The sequence below is a fragment of the Anser brachyrhynchus genome (genome assembly GCF_964034855.1).
Source record: "Anser brachyrhynchus genome assembly, chromosome: 1".
In the NCBI taxonomy this organism is placed as follows: Eukaryota; Metazoa; Chordata; class Aves; order Anseriformes; family Anatidae; genus Anser; species Anser brachyrhynchus.
This window is the reverse complement of record NC_137694.1, coordinates 123,522,675-123,537,256: the sequence shown is the minus strand read 5'-3', so window position 1 is coordinate 123,537,256 and position 14,582 is coordinate 123,522,675. Positions and strand designations below refer to the sequence as shown.

General features: G+C 37.0%; 1 protein-coding gene and 1 long non-coding RNA gene across 22 annotated transcripts in view; one reads left to right on the top strand and one right to left on the bottom strand.

The window, feature by feature from the left end:
• LOC308187883 overlaps window positions 1–4,222 on the top strand; it is a 39,452-nt gene extending 35,230 nt beyond the window's left edge. Inside the window, exons 4-5 of the long non-coding RNA XR_013944973.1 lie at window positions 287–359; window positions 4,085–4,222. This is a non-coding gene — a long non-coding RNA (uncharacterized lncRNA). The remainder of the gene's footprint in view (window positions 1–286; window positions 360–4,084) is intronic.
• Window positions 1–14,582, bottom strand: part of DMD (dystrophin) — a 1,241,121-nt gene that overhangs the window by 991,015 nt on the left and 235,524 nt on the right. The window lies entirely within an intron of this gene.

The window sequence follows — 14,582 nt, the reverse complement described above, 5'->3', positions numbered from 1 at the left end:
GTTAGTAGGAGGGAACAAGGGTAGGGGGAAAATAAATATATCTTTCTTCATTATCTCATTCTGAGAAATGGTTCAGACACTGTAGATGAGATTTCAAAATAGTCAAGTAAAAGTAATCAGCCTGAACTAGCCAACCAGTCTAGAAAATGTTAGCTCATTTGGCACTGTTTTGTAAACACCATCTTAAAAATGGGAATTATCATGAAACCTAGCAAAAGTATAATCATACTTTTGCCATAAGAAAAGGACTTTGAAGGTAACAATGATCTCATTCTCCAACCAACAGCACATGGAGCTGTGTTAAGGGTAATACTGGCAATTGCAATCAACTCGAAGAACGGTGATACTGGGATGAGAAGGTAGGTTTTTTCCCCCTTTCAGAAACTTTAATAGCGCTTTTGAAGAGAACCAACATTCAACTTGATAAAAGTCTGTGGATATTAATGTAATTCACTCATTAAATAGATTTAGAGCTTAAAGCCAGATGGGACCATTTGATCATTTAATTCAACCTGCGCACAGACCATTAAGTTTCACCTACTTATCCATAAAGTGAGCCAAATAATTCATGTTTGGCTAGCAGATACTGTTCAGAAAGGTATTGTTATTGATTGGAAAACATTTAAAAGTGAAAAACTTATAACATCTCCTTGTCATTAGTTTCAGTGGTTAATTATCTTTGTTGATTTAAAAATAAATAAATAAAAACACCTTATTTACAGTTCCATTTTTTAAAATACATTTCCATCCTTCCTTTTATGCTTATCTTTTCTAAGGGGAAAACCCAATTATCAGCTAGAACTTTTCACTCAATATCATCATATGAACTATTCAGGCCTCCTTCTGCATTGAAATAAAAGTAACCAGGGACCTCATCTGAAGCCTTTTCTTCCATTCATGTTCTTGTCACTCGCCTGCTCTAACGTCTCTTGGCAACCTGACAGGCAGTGTGTGCTCCATGCCAGTCTCACCAGTGACCTGGATGAGATGTACTGGCAGGCCAGCTGATGGGTGATTTCCCTTATCCTTGTTACTCCCAACAGCAGGCATCTCCCAGCCTCTTCTGACAATTTCCCTATCTGTATGCTCAGGGATTACACTCAACCAACAGGACTGCACTGACAGCTTGTGTTTAATTGCTGATTCACTGTGATCCCCACCTAGAGCCAATTAAAAAATTATGTCCAAATTTTTGATGTTTGCATATCATATCATGACGATTTATTCACTCACAGAAATTCTCTGGGGCTAGCTGGTTTTGACAGCATTTCCATTCAGAGAAGATAATTCTGTGCTGGAGAATAGGACCTTCAAGACCGTACTTCAAGTGCCTCTGAGCAGGCACCTGAACCTCAGCCATCTCCATCCCTCGGGAAATCCTTAAGCTTTGGGCAACAGAAGCCGTCTGTCTCTCACTCTGGCCAAGTAAATATTTATTTTTTCCTAAGAAATAATGAGATGGATTGGCTAGGCACGGCTATGGCCCAAGACTGTGTTTCAGATGAAGCAAAGCAGAGAAGTAAAACTGAGTGAGCTACCCGAAAGTCTACAAATAGTGGAGGCTGCTCTCAGTTTTCAAATAAGGTTCTGAAAATCCTTTGCTCTGTTCTAATGAGCACTGAACCCAATACAAAGTGTAGTAATTTTTGGTAAGATTAAAAAATTACATTCTGACCATCTCTGTACTAAGAGTCCTATCTATGAGTTCTCTTTTCAGGGATTTTCCCTATCTGAATTTATTAATACACGCCTCTTCATATTAAGTCTATCCTATATGCTCTACACTATAAAGAATCCTTATTTACATTAATGTATGTATTCTAGTGTGATTCAAATACATTAAAAAAATACATTAAAAAAAAAAGTATTCAGTAACATTACTACTTAAAGTAAAATATCAGCGTTCCATTTGTTATTTTTGTAGAAATGCACCACTATACAGTACATAATTTTTTTAAACTATTTCTGCTTTTCGAAATAACAGAATGATTTCTGCTCTGATTTTAACCGCACTGTGAACAGCAATAAAAATAGATGCTGTACTTGTAGTACCAGTACATGTTACATTACTTTAGTAATACAATTCAACCTCATAAACAAGAGGCACAGTGGCTTATAAGCAATGCTAAATTCTTTAAATCATTATTGAAATTTCTTCTATATGTGCGGTCTTAATTACTCAATGTTTTGGGCAAAAAAAAAGACAAAAGCAAATGTGTATCCAAATAAAACAATCTACTCAAGCTGCCTAACCATTTAAGGTTGCCTTTTAATCTAATCAACTTCTAGAACATCTTAGTACTTATTTCTGTGCTACTTTCATATCTGTTTTTTAATTAGCAGCTCCAGTACAAACTGCTCTGTCTTCATTCCAAAGGAAAGAGCAACTAGCAGTTACAAACAGGCATATCTTTATGCCTCACCACATGGCATATTTTATTTCATTTTGTGTTGAAAACTGAGCACTAAATGGAACCAATGAGTCATTTCTCTAACTTTTCTATACATTTGCCTTAAGGAAGAAGATAGACTAGGTCTACTTCTCTTTAAGATTGTAATATTATAGAAACGGTACAATCACATTAGAATAATTCCCCAAAAGAGACCCACGAGAAATCATTAAACTTTAATATGCCATTAGATTAAAACATACATTATTGACCACAGAAAGGCTGCTGGCAGTTGTATGTATGTCAGTAAAAAGGAACAGGGACCTTCCAAAATTTAGATGGGTAGAAACTCTATTGGTAGGGGGAACAGAAGTGGAAAGAGGTGATTTCAGTAATGATTTCCGGGAAATTAATTTTGACACCAAGAAATTCATTTGACTTTTGTGCACTGAGTAATAAAACTATAAATCTTTAGCTATATTAATGTGTTGGAATAGACTTGATGATGAAAGTGTTTTGGCACTGGGTTATGAGATAGGTTAATAGGACATTTGTGAAGCTGTTCTGCTCCAATACCAAGCTGACAACTTAAACAACCATGAGTCATCACGTCTTGCCAAGGAAGTTGCAAGGATGAAATGGATAACAAACCACTAACAAGACTTTACTTCTAGAATTTAGAAGAAATGTCACCTCTTGGTTTCTACTATGATAACTTGTGATTTCACATGTATTTTACATGTAGAATAATTTTAATATGATAAATTCAGAGCTCACAAAAGCAGTGAGCCTAAAAAGAGCCCTGATAATTTCAATCTAATCATATGGTTAGCAATATATGGAGTCAAACATTTTGAAGCTCTTAAGGGAATTCACAGAACTCTTCAGAAACTAAGGACAACTTTAAAAAGGTATTGTAAAACTTCTTACAATTTTAACAATATGTTCACTACCATTAAAAAAGGAAGGAAGGGAGGGAGGGAGGGAGGGAAAGGTTGTTTATATCCATGGTCCAGAACATCTGAATTTTCAGAATTACATTAACCCAACAGTAATTTCTCCCCTCCATAAATAAACAGGAAAAGCTCAGTAGATTTCAGATAAATTCTATTGGGGATCCTGGAGTTATTTTTTGAGGTACTCATTAGATTCTGACACTGGAAATGGACAAAATAACACTGACTTTGGAATAACTGAAATTGGAAGAACAGAATTTGGAAGAACAGAAATTTGTAAGATGTATATTTTCAAATCTGGAAGTGTTTCCAGGTAAGCCTGACAGCATGATGCCCTTGATATCATATTTCTGTAGCAGTCACGCATTTCAAATTACAGATGATCCAAAACACTGTAACCAGCTGCAAATGCATATGGTGTAGAGCTGGCAATCTGGTATTTCTACATATACAGGGCAATCTTCCACTGGAAGTACAACCATAATCTCCCTAGGCAGATCCATCACTTTGCACTATATGATCACTAACACAACAGGTGATCTTTGACAAGGCATAGTATACAGCGGTGCACCAACAAAACAAAATGATTCAAATAAAAATGTTCTAACCATAATAAACTCTGAGCTTGATATATAGCTTCATAATCTTATGTGTTGTTCTAACCTCCAGACCTTACTGTATTTTGTCACTACTGGAAACATAATGTCTAAAAACAATTTTATTTATTTTTTCCCCCAGATGTTTTCCTAATACAGCATCTCCAAATTGGCTAAGTTGTTATTCACCTGAAGTCACTGATGGGTCACAAGGAGCAGTCATGACCTCTGGACTTTCCAAATATCCTTTCAGCATGAGTAGCCCTTGCACAATCAGGCTACTCTGACCAGCAATCAGATCAGAGCTGCACTTGGGAGAGTCTGTGGGACAGCATCTCTTCCAGCTGCTATTTAACATTCTATTAATCAGCCTGTCTTATTCTCTGCTTTTTCCTAACTATCCCTGGTTCTTGATGCTTGAAATTGTTCTGATTTGAGAATACAGTAGAATTGCTACACATCTATAAAATCCTAAGTAGGGCTTCGACAGCAAAATGCCAGCTGAAGGGACGGCACCAAGCAGTACCATGGTTATTCACACCTTATGGACAGTTGCTGTATGAGTGCAGAGGAGGAAGTTTTTCTCCATCCCTCACAACAACACTCCATGAACTCTACGAAGTGTGAGATTACTGTTCCAGTATCTTTCACAGACGCCCATGGTGTACAGCTGGTCAGCTTAGCCCATGCAACAGCCGCCAAGCTGGGGACAATATTGCTCCCATTATCCCTCTGAAGTCCATCTGGTGCAGAGCAGCACTTTGTGGCTCATGCCACACGATGCTGGTGTAATTCCTACTTGCTAACCCTGAGATATGTAAAAGGGAAATTATAAGCAAGGCTTTTATCAGCCCAGATGCCAAACCTTAGACAATAAAATTAACTGATAAGTCTCATTTCCTGTATAAGCTGCTTCCAGTTCAATTTATTTTACAGCTCTCATGAAAGATTAACATTTTAATTTTAATTAACATTTTTTTTAAAAATCAAGGCATTTCTGTTCCTAACAGAACACAGAATGACCACCTTTTCCAGTTAAGAACCTATCCTTCGAATACAAATAATGACCCACAACCTCATTTATAAGCATTTCTCATTAAAGGCATTAATCATGCCTTACTAGACCTACTATACAAAAGTTTGCCTTAGTGTTTAGCATTACTGAGCTAAGCCAATATTTTTAAAAGCATTTAAATAAATCAATATCTTAAAGCTCTTTGAAAAGGAAACACAAACTTAAATCCAATTAGCTTTAGTGAGCACCTCCTTCTAAGTAACTTTTTCAGCTGGCACTCAAGTGTGGTTTTTTTTAAATTATTTTTTATGGCATATTCTTTCTTTCATAGTCTTTAAAGTCATATATAGCTATATGAAAGCAATAGTTCAAGCTGGCTGAAAATAAAAGAAGGCCCTTGAAAATGTTTAAATAAAATAAAAGGCTAGTGCTTCTAAGGGTATATCAAACAATACAGGCCAATTTTATAATATCATGAAGAAAGTATAAAGACACTATAATATAACACACTTGTGTGGACAACATAAAAAATTGAAACACCTGAGCATTAGAGGTATCCAGGGCTATAAGCACACAACCCAAAGACAAACATATATACAAATAAAACTTGGCATATTTGGGAAAGAAATTAATAAAATGTGACCAGGTAAGTTTCACCATGAATAACACTGCCTCTTTTATTTTTAGTCTCAGCCATTCCTTCAACTCTTTTAATTATGTACAATAACTGTACATTCGCAGTTTCTTAAAATAACTCTCTGTATGCCTGCTCCCTGTTGTAAATTAATCTGCACATCTGAGTCCTCAAAACAGGTTCTTCAGATATTCTATCAAGAGATGAGAATGCAGAAACTCACAGCCAAAATAATAGATCTTTGGGTAAGATCTTTGCACATACTTGTGTATCAGTAACCTACTTTTCTCTGGACAACCGCCAACACAAGCAGCAGATAATAATTCTTACCTGTCAAGCATTCTGCACTGGAGTGTTTCTTCTCAATTAACAAAGGCAATTAAGAAGCATGAATATTAAAGGCAGCATTAAAACCTATATTTGCTAATTGATACTACATCAACTGGTGAAGACAGGAGAATTACAATAGCCAATTTACAATCTGCATAAAAGTGCTTCACATTCTTAACTCCTTACAGTCAAGCTGAGGAGCTTGACTGCTCATGCATCATTTCAACTTCTTCATATTACCACTCGTGGAATCTAATCCACAAACAGTAAAATCACCTTTTCACAATGTCAGCCTATTGTAACTTTTAATATTATTTCACAAAATCTCTTGAGAAATCATACTACTAGAGTAGAAACATTTCTAAACAACAACAACAACAACAACAAAAAACTAAGGCTAACTGCTTACAAGAGATACAACTTGAAAAGGAGAGGCCAACACACACAAATTAATATCAGTTAGGTGGAAAAGAGAGTTTAGATTCCCACACTACGTAATCTATATGAAACTTTTTTTCTTCTCAAATTAGGGCAAAATTTGGGCTGTATTTTTTATTTATTTATTTTTAGTGAAAACGTTGAGGGTTTTTTTTTTTTGATATCTGAGTATATAGAAATATTTCCTAAGATGATTCCAAATTCTGAAGGTGGAAATACTGGAAGAAGCATGGTGTTTTGAAAATAATATAATGGAGCACCTTAATAGGTTTTTCTGAAGTGGAAAAATTTCCATAATGAAATAACAATTTGAGCAAAAGAATCAATGAGTTCACATTTCCCAAAACTGTAGTTGGGAAGTTGTTAACCCATTTTGATAGATATTTCTTCAAACACTAAAAGGGTTACTTGACATAGCAAAGCTTCTAATATAATGCAGATGAATACAGCACTAGAATGAAAATGCATTTGCATGTAAATCCATCATATTCAATAGTTGAACAATGACAATTTGAGATGTTAAAGTAAAATGGCTTGTTATTAATGGAATTATAAATTTTTAAACATTGCAACTAAGCCTTCAGTAAGAGAAATAACCAGTACAGCTGAAGAACATAACTTTTCGTAGCTCTTCTTTAAAGTGTAACTCTGCAACCACTACACCGCAGTATCCAGAACTTCCAACAGCCTCCTTTTCTGCATGCTTCATTCACTTCCATCATGAGGAAGTTAACTTAGTCCAGGGATGCATGAAGCCCAGCCTTGCACAACCAAGGATGTCAGCTCAGCAGTACTGTTTCATTGCTGTTCAGGAGCAGGAATTTGCCTTTACCCTCCTGCAACAGTTATTTGTCCCAACCTCTCCCACTACAGCAACAAACTGGATGTACCATAGCATTCCCCTTTTCTTTCCCATTGCACAAGAAAAAATAAAACTAAATAAAAAAATCATAATAAACAAGCACCTCTCTCCCCACCAAACAAGTCCTTTTCTTTTTAATAGTGCATCTCATTATATTCCATTGCTTTGGTGTTAATTTCAACCCTTACCTCCCCCACTGAACAGGGCCTGAAGATATATCAAAGATGCCCATTACTCTTTGGGAATTTAAAGCAATCTTGAGATTCCCCATACATAGTTCATCTGCCTCAATCTGTTTGTTCTGGTCTACTTTATTATTCTAACATGGTAGTTAATTTGGACAAGCACCTATGAGAATCCCTGCCTAATTGGAGCATGATTGCAGTAGAGATTAACAGAAGAATTACTGCACTGTACGGAGGCAGGTCATTGGAGCTGCCTTATATGCATCATGCTGCTCACTACTACTACACAAGGATATAGAAGTGGGGAAATAACTCATGCTGACCAATCCATTCTGTGGTCAACAAGGCACTGACAATGTTACTCACAGCTATACATGACAAAAAAGTCAACTTCATAGGGTCAGGCACCATAGATCTGGATCCAAAGAAAGGTCAACTCAGGAGTCATGTTGACACTCAGATCTTCCTCCAGCTCAGATGCAGGAAAAACTCAGTTTAAACAATTATTTGAGGATTATCAGCAGTGAAACAACATGACGCTAACCATACTATCCTACTAACCTAAAAGCCTTCTGAAATCAAAGGCTTCTCAGGTAGGGATGCCACCTATCTCCCAGTCTGAGCAAAAAGTGACACTTGGAAGAATCACATAGGAACAAGCATGCTTAGATCTGAGCAGGATCCAATATCTTGGTGACAATACAGCATAGCTGAAGCCTAAGAAACAAATACTCCTTTGAGTTTTCAAGGTAATCTTGTAAGTAGTTATGATGGACACCCATTACTTGGAGGAAATGCTGACATAAATACCATGACATTACATTGACACTTGTCCCAGTCAAACTATTTACTCTTCCTGTAGGATTTTTTTTTCTTTTGTATTGCATCAAGGATAATGACTATCAGAATACACCTTAAAAAGAAAAGGCATGGGATCTACCAATTTTAATATCTAATTCTGAAAAATTACTGGTTACTAAACTACTTGGCTATAGAAAGACTAGCTGCACACTATCATGTATAGTTATATACCAAGTGTGAATTGTCAATTCTTGGCTATGCAAGACAACTTTTGAAAAATGTAGAATAAATTCTGGTGAAAAGTAGAATCTATGAAAATGAACTGTCTATCCATATAACTGAAAAACTTAAGTATCTGAAGCAATCACTACAAATCTGTGGCAACAACCTTGTGTGCATAATGAAGCTTGAGATACTGATAAAGGTCATATGGTGAGGCTGTAATGAAGATTCATCTACTTTAGTCAGATCTTCTCTGGCTTTACCTGTAACGGCATCCCATTATTCCCACTGGCAGAGGTAGAGTCATGTTTGTACACAAACTAATTAATGAGGAACTCTACCAAGACTTTTACTGCAGAAACAATCATGCATGTTGACAGTTACTAATAGCAGGAGGGAATTCTCATTCATGAGGGATAAGGGCTATTCATAGCATTTAACTGTAGGCTAGTTGCTTCGTGGGGAGAAATGATAATTAAACTGTTTTACTTATAAGAAGAAGAGGTAAGACACGAGGCGTGTTGATATTATTTGTGCTATACAGGTATGGAAAGGTTTCGTTCTATTCAAGGATTTTTTTCCCAAAAACTCATGTACAGGTTTATGTATTTTTTCTTGCTCACTTGCCCTTTTTCCCCTCTTCTCCCTTTCTCTTTTTTTGGCTTGCAAACTGAGAAATAGAAAAAAGCTACCCTAAATTATGACTGAAAATTTGCACTACAAGTTTCCAGTCACACGAAAATAAATCAGAGAAAAACGTTTCTTCTTAAAACTGAAGAAAACAACTCGAGGAGTGGGATTGAGTTTGAAATTAGACCCTTAATTTAGGTGTCCACTCTAGAAGTACCTAAAAACTCATTAGACATGATGAAGATGCCTAGACTATAAAGAATGTTGTCCCCACTTAAGCACCTAGTGCACTGGAGAGATCTTAGATGGGCTCACTGCACTTGTAACAGAGGACCTGGCAGTGATGTGCTCTTCTGCATGAGCATTTGGAAGCCAACCAGGAGATGCTACAGCATCTCAAACAGCATGAAATGACTCTGTGCTGGCACATAAACCAAGACCCCAGCAACAGCATCTGCTGAGTCCCAAGGGAGCTGAACAGCCACTAAGTGCTTGTTTTAAGGCTGCTTTCCAGGCTCTGAGACTGCATTTCCTATTGATGGCTTCCCTTGGGTATGCTCAGAGAGCTGGTGCTCTGCGGTGCCATGGGACCACTGGCACCTTCACAGGATTTGCATACAGGATGGGGGCACATGAAAGCCTCATCCCCCTGCAGTGACAGCTGGGGCCAGGCAGGTACAACTCGCCCTGCTTAAAACAACATTAAGTACTTAGGTGTGTGCAACTGAATCCAGTCCAAGACCTCCACTGACTGTAATGGAAGACAAAATGTTTATGTTTGGGGTCTATATCTGAAGCTGAATTCCCCTAACATAAGTGAAAAGTCCCAATACCACCCTCTCTGCCCTCCCCTGCCATCAGCTTGGGTGCTTGCCAAGAGTTTCAGCCAACAGTCACAATTCAGAAAGCGAAAGCACCTTTCAGAAAGCTTCAAACACTCTTTCAACATGTGAGTTTGTGAAGCTGGAGCACAGAGATCTTGTCACAGCTTTAAAAAGAGGTGAGTGAAGAGTAATGTAGTGTAATAATGACGTTAGCAGGGGCTATTCTGTCATTATTTGAATGTTTCCTACTTGTTTACACAAGCAGCAGGTTAATTGCTGTTCGAAGTAGTCATGGACAGAATTGGAGCGTTGGTAGCTGATCATCACTAGGCCATTATGCAAACAACTGAGACAAGCTTTACTCTAAATTAATTTGCCAACTCCAATTCTCCCCCCAAAGACACAAAACAACAACGGAAAAAAAAACAACAACACAACTATTCATCTTTAACACCAGTGATAAGCCTTGTTTCTAATAAAGGTTTAGTTGGTATCTGACCTGACCTGAAAACCATAGGGCTAACACTTAGGTGCTCAGGCACTACCAGGAAACGTATTCTGTAAATGTTCAATATGCTCTAAATGCCCACTAGTCTCATAAGCAAAACTCATTCTCTTTAGCCAGCAGTTAATTTAAAAGAAGACATACAAAACCATTTTGGTGAAATAACTGATGCCCTTTTATAGGTTTTAAATTTAAGATTACAGGAAGCATTGTAAATTCTACATAATACTGAGCCCGATAGCCTCAAATTAGCACACCAATGAACAGACAAAAGCATTTTAGTAATAACTTCTTTTTTTCCTGTTAATAAGGTCAGATACCTCTTAAAAATAATTATAAACTATTCTACTGCGTTACTATGCAAAGGAAAGCAGTACAACTATTAATAAATTATACTTTGCATGATCTCTGTAGTAAGATAAAATAATTAAAATGGCTGAGATGCTATCTACTGATATTATTTTAATAGCAGGTGATTATTAATTTTAAAGTTCCATTTAGTCAAAATTATTTTTCTGATTTCAAATTTAGAAGTACTCTTTAAGCTTTTTAAATGAGCTGTTACAACATTACTTTGCTCCCAAACAGGGCATATAGAACAATCACATATGAAAGGAAGTAGACTTGTAGATTTCCTCAGTAACAGCAAAACTGCACTGACTGAAAACGCAACAGAACTCCAGTCTTTTTTTTTTTTTTTTCATTTTAAATAAGATGCTGGCACGGATGGAGTTTCCTGAGGAAACTCATAATCTGATCATAGGCTTTATGAGTTATGATTGCCCCTGCAATTAGCCATAAAGACAGATTGCATCCTTCTCATAAAACTATTCTATGCAACATAACAAATTAGACCACTGCATAGGTCTAGCCATGCAGATATAAAGAACTTAATAAAGACAAATAAATAGGAAAGGAATCAAGCTAGTGCATTATAGCAAGCATTTGTAATGATGGGACATAAATCATTTTCCCTTATAGAAAAAAGGTTGAAATATTTATTAATTAAGTCGCTGACAAAATTCTGCCAATTAGATCTTATTGTTTCTATTTCCCAAGGAGTTTCAAAATGATTTTATTTTATTTAATATAAAACCAGAATCTAGTACCTGTGTTTTTTTTGTGGCATAGCTTAACACAGGGACAACCACAGAGCAGAATTCTAAACATAATAGAGACTGCATTGCTCTATCTTTCCTTGCTTTTCTTTCATTGCTCTTGCTTTTCATTCCTATCCGGGAAAGAAAAATGTTATCCCTTTAGCATCTGGTTCAGCATAAAACCATTATAACGCAATTAGCTAGACTGGGCACCAGCTGCTAACTAACTAAAATTAAAAGATGAAGACTTTGGTAACAGATTTCTTTCAAAGCCTTTCCCTTACAAAATGTTTGCCTTTGCTGAGGACACTAATCTGGGTTAAGCTCCTAAGATTCAACATAATGCAGACCAGTGATGTCTGTCCTCACACAGAAAGATTTACTGCCCACTGTCACACACTCATTCCTCTATTTTGAACGTTCTGATCATACTTAAACCAGTTTTAGTACTTGAGCAAAGTAGAAATAGTAAGTAATCACAGAATTTGATAAACATTTTTTATAAATATTTTAAAAAACAGTTATTTATCCTTTCTTCCTCATAACTGGAAATTTTGCTTCAAAACGTGCCTGAGACTGAAATGTCCTTGACTTCTTAAAATAAATAAATAAAATAAAAGTGAATAAGCATGCTAGCATCATAAGCAGCTTTATGAAGAGCTATTTGATTTTCAGACTTTTTTTTATCCTCACAATTTTCTTCACTCAATCCAGAAATATATCGATTAGTAAAAAGACACAGAATTTGCATTATTGTTCTAAGAGTTTGCATTCATCCCCCCCAAAAAAATGCCAGTTTTAAAGTTTTAATATGAACACTGTACCAAGAATGCAGAATAGTGGAGGCTGGAAGGGACCTCCTCAGGTTCCCGGGTCCAAGTCCCCTCTGCAGAGAAGGGTCAGCAAAAGCAGATTGCTCAGTTCTTTGTTCGCTTGTGTTTTGAACATCTCTAAGAAAGGACAAACCATGACATCTCTGTACAAGCTGTTCCAGTGACCGATCATTGAGAATACATTTTCCTTATACCTGACCTGAATTTGCCTTCTTTCAGCTCATGTTCCATTCCTCTTTTCCTATCACTGTTTACCTCTGAGAAGCATCTGACTCCCTGTTCTCTACAAACCTCCAGTTAGGTAGTTGTAGTTGGCCCTCCCTTCCTCCATCCCCTGGCTGTATTTGTGAAAGTTGAATCAGTCCAGCTCCTCGATGCTACGTGCTCCAGCCCCCAATGATCTGGACTTGCTCCAGTATGCCAGTGTCTGTGGGGAATCCCAAAAGCAGAGACCGCTATCCAGGTGAGTCTCAGGAGAGCTGACTTGAGAGGAAGCATCACTTTTTGATTGTGTGCTGCTGACCTGCCCTCATGACACAATTTTACCATGCTACTAAAATTCTACAAACAATTTTTCTTCTACTATCTGAAAATAAATTATCTTTCTTTTCATTTCCAAAGAAAGAGAATGGTAGAAAAACTTCTCATAACCAAAAGATATTTCAACATGTTTAAATAGTCCTTCTGCTTCCACAAAATACAGTAGATTAATTGACAACTCGTACTACAAGTCACCAGAACATCTACTGTGTTGTTATGAGGAGATGGAACTTACTACTTGCCAATACCAATTCTCCATAAGTATTTAAATAATTCACATGAGGACAATAGTAGGTTTACCCTGAATAGTGTTTACCTGATTCCTTTTGCTAGGTCAAAAAATGGAAATGAATTGTATAAACCCAGCTGAAGCAGAAAACATGCTAAAAATCTAGAGAAATTCACCTGTTTGACACTGAAGAGCTTGCTCAGTTTCCTAGGATTTCAATCACTCCAATACAAAATGTTACAAAATTTTGCCAGCTGCACTTCATAAATAGTTAAGAATTTAATTGTCAATGCTCCCAGGAAAGTACTATCACACTACTCTAAACATAATCCATAGTGATCTTACTGACATCTCTGAGGGCTTTGCTCCTCGGATCTCCTTTTGTCACAGACCTCTGTTGACACATCCACAGCTACGTGGCAATGCAGCACACTAACAAGCTTTGAATTAGTTATGCAATGAAGATCTCTCTGAGATTGTGGAAATTTCATCAAGATGATAAAATATGACTCTAGTAAGTTGGGGAACTCACTGCTCAGAAAACTCAACCTTCCACAGGAAAGACAAATCACCAAAAAAAAAAAAAAGAAAAATGTAATTTGATTTGTCTGTAAGTCTTCAGTTCTCTACTAGATCTGATGAAGCTGACTCAAAAGATTTTCAGGAATACAACCAAGATTTATTTTCCGCTCTCCAAAGATGAGGGATAAAGTAATTTATTTTCTTCTCATCACTGACACAAAATTGAATTTTGTTGCTGGAAAGGTCCCAACTTCTGAGAGGCCATACGTTTTGTGTCCAGCATGTGGAAAAGCTAAGAGGATTTGAGTGACTCTTGGGGATTTCTGAATGGTTCTCAGTCTTACCACTGCCCTGCTCGCCCCTCCGCTGTCCCGTTCAACTGTGCTGGTTGGCAAAAGTCCAAACCATGGACCAGAGTGACTAGGACACAGGTTTGTTGGCAGATGAGCAGCATCTTCATATCCCACTACCCACCCAAAGCAGGCCCTTGTTGAACGGAGGACTGGGAGAGGAAAGAGCAGGACCAGCTCCCAGCAGGACTGGGAGAGGAAAGAGCAGGACCAGCCATCATCACGGCAATCCAATTTACAGCTTTTCAGAGCAGCTGCTTGGAGCTTGTATGACTCCTGAGCTGAAGAAAAAGTCAGTGGAGATCACAGTCAGATCTGTTGCACACGATAAAGACTGTATTTTAACAAGGAATTAATCTGGTTAATATTTTTGTTTAAAGCATTGAATCTAGAAGAGGCAATAAATACATATTATGTAGTGCATAGTTTAAATGATAGAACCACAATCTAAATTTTCTGAAACATTTAGAAAGAAAGGAATGTCCAGGGTTAAGAGGCTCCATCCAATTTCCAGTAATTACCAATTATTCCTGTCTAGAGGTGACAAACATATTAATCATATTGACAACCAAATTCATAATCTCTTCCCTATGTATTTGTGCTCCTTTAGTTTTTTTCTG